Raw genomic sequence first — 6,941 nt, 5'->3', positions numbered from 1 at the left:
TAACAATAATGGATCATTGCGCATTACATTCCCACGTCACGTCTCACGTCCTTATTATCACTGGTCATTTTTCTATAAAAGGAAGACTTCTCTACTTTCTGCCTTTCGGAATTCTGGGTGGTGCAGTACGGTAGTGACTCCGTCACATCCAATGTACAGGGTGAGTCAACGTTTGCGCGGAGTAACTTAATGCCTTGAAGATAAGATTTTTCGATAGGGTGCTTTTATATTATAATATGGTTGAATATTCTCCACATTTAAAAAATATTTGGAATTATACAGGGTGCGCCCACAAAGTAGGGTGCCCAAAAGGTACATTTTTTAAAATAGAACCCCCTGTATCTGAATGCATTTTTGAATCCTATATAATATATTGTCAAAATTATTACTTAAATTTAGATTTCAGGTTTTATATCTTATCCTAGGTTAAGTAAAAGTCAAATAAATACATCTACTATGAAACATTAAAAATATAGCTTACAGGGTGTTTTTTTGGTAGGTCCAAAGTTGCAGAACTTCATATTAAAAAATCTCACTTTTTTAAATGTATGTTTTTCTGCATCATTTAGCTCCTCCATAAACCATTAACTTTTGATAATAATATTCTATACCTATCTCTGATAGTTTTCGAAACATCTTGGTTTTCCTTGTTTTTATATTCTAATCTTAAATAAGTTAGGTATATGTAATTTACATAATAGTGAGGTGGCCATGCAAAAAAGGGCAATTTTTATCTAATTAAAAAAAAGGTGGTAAGCATCGTTTTTGCGACTACCGACAGCTGAAGGTTTGTATAGGTTACGTAGAATGCCTTTTGGTTTGGCCAATGCGCCAGCTAATTGATAATGTGTTAGGTACCTACTGATCTTCAATTTTCGGTACTAGTGTATTTAGACATTATTGTTTCCTCGGAATTTAACCAACACCTTAAAACTCTAGAACCACAAGATGTGTTGCATAGAAAACTGGTAACAAAGGAAAATAATTGGATATGTGTTATATATTAGATAAGTGCTTCATTTACAGTTAGAATGAAAATTGTAAAAGTAATTAAAGACAGTGGACGTTTGATCATTGTAGAGAAAACTACCTTGTGACATTTTAAAATAGTCGCCTCAACTTTAAGCTATTAGTACTTTAATAAACCGATACAACGAAATATCGAAGGATCCTCAGTATTACAATCAATTTTAACGACAATTTATTTTAATTTCAATTTATAGTTAACAAAAATGCATAAAATTCATGTCTTGGTCATTGAGATAATGCTCTTGGTCTTTTTCCCAACGACCTCGGTGCATAAATAACGATTTTGACATGTTTTGATTAAAATTCACGTGGTCACCAAAAATAGATCAAATTCATGTTTTAGTCATTGAGATAATGCTCTTGGTTTTTTCCCAACAATCTTTGTGCATAAATAACGATTTTGACATATTTTGATCAAAATCCATTAGATCTCAGAAAAATAATAATAATAATAATAATAATAATAATAATAACCAAAGACATTAAACACAATCCACACGCCCCGTGGATTACCACAGAAACCACACGCACTGAATACATTACCCCTATGAATAACACAAACATCACTACAACAGACATTAGTCAAACTATTAATCACTTACATAACTGGAAATGTCCAGGCATTGATAACATTCACAACTTTTGGTGGAAAGCTTTTACCTACACTCACTCTTACCTTGCACAACAATTTACTGAACTTCTTAATTCACCAGATCGCACTCCTGCATTCTTTACACAAGGTATCACTTACATGCTCCCAAAAGACAACAATACACAAGACCCATCTAAATATAGACCAATTACATGCCTTCCTACAATATACAAAATCCTTACATCATGCATTACAAACAAAATATACCAACACTGTACTGATAACAACATTTTATACGAAGAACAAAAAGGGTGTACCAAGTATTCCAGAGGATGTAAAGAGCAACTCATTATAGACTCTGTTATACTTGAACAATCCAGACATAACAAACGAAACATACACACTGCATACATTGATTACAAAAAAGCATTCGATTCAGTACCACACTCTTGGTTACAACAAGTACTCTCAATATACAAGGTCAGCAACAATATTACACAATTCCTCAATTACATAATGTCATGTTGGAACACTACGTTAACACTTACACTAAACGACACAAAACTTATTACCGACCTAATACAAATTAAAAGAGGAATTTTTCAAGGCGATTCTTTAAGTCCGCTCTGGTTTTGTCTTGCTCTTAATCCACTTTCATATTTGTTAAACACTACTAAAATTAGCACTTAAACACAATCTCATAACAGATACGACACCATACTACAAATACACGCCACAGATCATACTTGAAAACAACACACACAAATTATATAGGGACAGGACACTACTCACAGACAAAACTATCCACAATAATAGACCAGATATTACACTTATAGATAAAACACAAAAATCCATTTGTATTATAGACATTGCCATACCCAACACTAACAACTTAACTAAAACACATGCAAAAAAACACCGCAAATACACCGATATAGCTATCGAGCTTAAGACGCAATGGAGAATGAAATCTACTGTTATAGTTCCCATTATTCTTAGTGCTACTGGAGTTATACCAAAGACAAAACACCACAATTTACAACTATTAGGTTTAGACAAAAACACATACAAACATTTACAAAAAGCAGTCATTATCAACACATGCCATATTGTTCGTAAATTTCTAAACATATCACAAGATACTACATACACAAATGATCCACAACGTATACATGTAAACAACAGCACTCCCTCACAACACGGTACACAACATACTGTAATATCTCAACCTCTAACCCAAACAAACACACAAATACAACTTACCGAACAAACAAGTACAACAAATGATACAACATATACTACAATCAGAGATTCACCTCTGAAGCAAACCACATTATCACGACCCATTAGTATTCAACCCAAACGCAAAAGCCTAAACAGCACTTTAGACTCACAACATGACACACAACATACTGTAATATCTCCCCCCTTAACTCAACCAACCACACAAACACAACTTCCTGAACAAACAAACGCAATAAATACAAGTAACGCAACATGCACTACAAAGACGCCCTCACCCAAAAAAGTTACACGGCCTAGCACAGCTAAAAAACACAATACTCTTTCTTCTCAGAAACACACCACGTTATCACAACCCACTCGTACTCAACCCAAACGCAACAACCTTAACAGCACTACAGGCTCACAAAGTACTGTAACGTCTCCACCAATAACCCAAGCAACCACACAAATACAACCTCAAGAACAAAGAAACACAAGAAATACAAGTAACGCAACATGCACTACAAAAACAGGTCCACCCAATAAAGTTACACGCCCTAGCACAGTTAAAAAACACATAACTCATTCTTCACAGAAACACACCACGTTATCACAACCCACTCGTACTCAACCCAAACGCAAAAACCTAAACAGCACTACTAGCTCACAAAAGACAGTAATACCTCCACCAATAACCCAAGCAATAACACAAATACAACCTCAAGAACAAAGAAACACCATAAATACAAGTAAGGCAACATGTACCACAAAGACAGGCCCACCCAATAAAGTTACACGTCCTAGCACAGTTAAAAAACACAAAACTCCATCCTCACCGAAGAACACCACGTTATCACAACCCACTTGTATTCAACCCAAACGCAAAGCCAAAGAAACACTTACACAATAAACTCCATTTAATAAAATTACAGGAATTATTATAATGATTTTTGTTTTGTTTTGTTTTCCTCTTTCCTGATAGCGTTGGCTTATTGTGCCCATGTGTGAAGGACCCTACATAACTTCACCAGACACAGACACAGACACTGATCGTTACTTGATTTTAATCCGTGCGATTAGTTAACCAGGCTAGACCTGAGTTCTCACAAGAAACACCGACCATAATAATAATAATAATAATAATAATAATAATAAAGTCTTTTATTAAATCATGCCACACACACACAATTTAACAGGGCGAAGTTCAGATGTTGGGCTACTCACGGCGACCCAACTCTGCTCTTACACTTAACCCTACTATAATGAAAAGAAATCAAAATCTAATTGGGAATTGTACAGAAAAATAACGAATTACTTTGTAATGGGAAAAAAAATAAGTACATAAATAACTTTATGAAAAACAAAATGTATGAAAAAAAAATAATAAAAATAAATAACTTACAGTCACATGGGTTATAAAATTTAACTCAAATCAAACGTTTGCCTAGCAAAAACAATGTTATGAAGTGCCTTCTTAAATTTCCCGACGGGTATGTTTTTTAAACTACTGCTTAAAGCATTATATTTTTTAGAAATATTGTATGAAAATGATCTTTCATATAATGCCGTTTTATGAATTGGGGGTATAATTAAGTTAACGAATCTAGGGTTGTTACTAAATTGAATTTTGTTATATAAATAAAGAGGTTCATTTATTGTTACCACTTTATGGTATAAGACCATCTCATGCACATATCTACGATTTTTCATGCTTAGCCATCCGGTTCCTTTCAATTTGTGTGATGATGATGCTTTCTTATTCCATAAATTAGTCTCAAACAGGAATTTTGAATTTTTTGGATTCTATTGGAATCATAATCCAAACATGGTCCGTACACATTAGCACAATACACAAACTGTGACAGGACAAGTGAGTTACAAAGCGAAATTTAACATCTTTGAATCATATGCATGCGGTTATCAAATGTGCACGTGATTTACTCTTTCAGAATCAAAATAATGCGTTTGAAACTCGGTTTGAAAGCTTTTAAAACTCCAAATTCATGTGTAAACAATAATTTTGGGTACATTTTGCTCTAAAACGTTTGACCTAGACCACAGAGAAGAGTTATATGGAATTGTTACACATCTAAGAGACATAGGGAATAATCTAGTAAAAGTCCGAACTTCCTAAAAATCAATAGCGTCCGTCCTTAATGTCCAAAGTACCCGTACACCAAATTTCAACACAATCGACCACTTTTAAAAAGAGTTAGAGCGCACACGGACGGACGAACGACAATACAAAACTATAAAGGATCTGAGGATCCTTAATAATTTGTACATTGCAGGTCAATTCAAGAAAAACATACTCGTGAAATTTAAATTATTTATTAATCACTCTTTTTTTCAGAGTAACATTTTTTATTTTCTTTTTTATTATACCTGAATCACAATCTCCGTTTTAAACACTCGCGAAAAAAGGCCTTTAAAACACACGTGCTTTAAAGTTGCTAAGTAACGATACTTCAAGTATGACTTTTGAAACTGTCATCTGGATGAAATAAAAAATCCTCTTAGGTCGCTTTCTGTAAATGCAGAACATTTCTTTGGCTTTTGTGCCCATCCTTTGGTTGAAGCTTTCACAAACGCGCGTAATTTAGGGTATGCTTCCAAATCTGTTCCACTTTTTAATCGCAACATTGCTTGGAAGTTTTGAATGAATGCACCAAAATATAGAAGATTTAAATACCTTTAAAATTTCCTTCATGTATGCCAGCATTATCGATTCATTTAAGACTGTATTCGTAAGTAACTTCCATGGAAACAACTTTTCATATTCTTTATAATAGGCTTTCCTGGAGTTGGATTTTACACCTACCAACGTTTGTTTAGATTTTACAAGCGATTTAATGAACGGTGTATTATCTTTTTCAATGGAAATCGTTTAATTCACAAAGACGATGATTTTTATAACCAAACGTCAAGTGACATTTCCATGGCAATCGTGAAATTACGAACACCCAGCCCACTTAATTAGACATGTATTCGAGTCATTGAGTTAGAAAACTAATGGAGGGAATCAAATGCTTGGCCAGACGTAGACCACGGGAACCAAAAGTGGCCTCTAGCTGTGATTAAAGTACCACACCACTTCCGTTATCATTAGCGTCTCACTTCAGTGGCGTAGAGATATAATTTTCTTTCCACTAATAGGTATAATAACAAAAAAATGTATAGAAGGAGTAAAATACATGCTCGTGGTAAAGTAAACAAAATAGACAAGGATGGGAAAGTATGCGGATTTAATATAATCATTGATTACAAATCTAAATATACATGTGTTCCAGTAGTACTATAATTAAGGCCAGTTTACTATAGCCACTACAACTTGACAACTCCCATTAAATTCACTGTGTTGATCAATAGCTACAATTGACTGGTTGGTCTCAGGGTCATTACAAAGGCAGAGAGATTCAATAATAATTTATTGTTTATTGGTCTCAAAATGTATCCGCACTCGTAAAAAAACTTGCACCTGATATCCATATTATAAACTCACACGTTTAGCTGTAAAAACAAGTTTTGATAGTACCTACTGCATATTTGATGAACATTTTCCGGTGCAACCTTTGGTCGAAATCACAGTCAATGAAGCGTTGTGAGCACAAAAGCAAATTTCGAGACCTGTTCTTGAGATATATTTACAAATGTTAGGTAACCATTTTGCTCGAAGTACTGGTTCGTTTGGAAAACTAAGAAACATAAACTAGGTACCTACAACCTCGCCTACATCATGATAAATGACATGTCTTACCGATGAAAGGAAATGCCCTGTTTCTTCCCTTTATGAGAAATTTTGCATGATACGCAGCTAATCATTCTCAATTCACAAAATTGCGTGTGATAAAAACACTATGCGGCAGTTAGATATTTATATAAACCAGAGCACAAACCGATCCGAAATTATTAGGTACTTTAAAATGGCAAATTTAATAAAATTTGAATTTGGTGGAAAAGTGACAGTGACAGGACCCGCGTTTTCGTATGTCAAATAATGTCGGCCAAAATGTACCTTCACGGGAACCTATCCACGCGAGTGGCCTCTATCTGTGGCAACTTCCGTCTACAAAAATGATTACCCCCTCTACCATTA

The sequence above is a fragment of the Photinus pyralis genome, unplaced genomic scaffold (genome assembly GCF_008802855.1).
Source record: "Photinus pyralis isolate 1611_PpyrPB1 unplaced genomic scaffold, Ppyr1.3 Ppyr1.4_LG4, whole genome shotgun sequence".
Classification (NCBI taxonomy): domain Eukaryota; kingdom Metazoa; phylum Arthropoda; class Insecta; order Coleoptera; family Lampyridae; genus Photinus; species Photinus pyralis.
The sequence above is the reverse complement of the archived record's forward strand: the minus strand, read 5'-3'. Positions refer to the sequence as shown.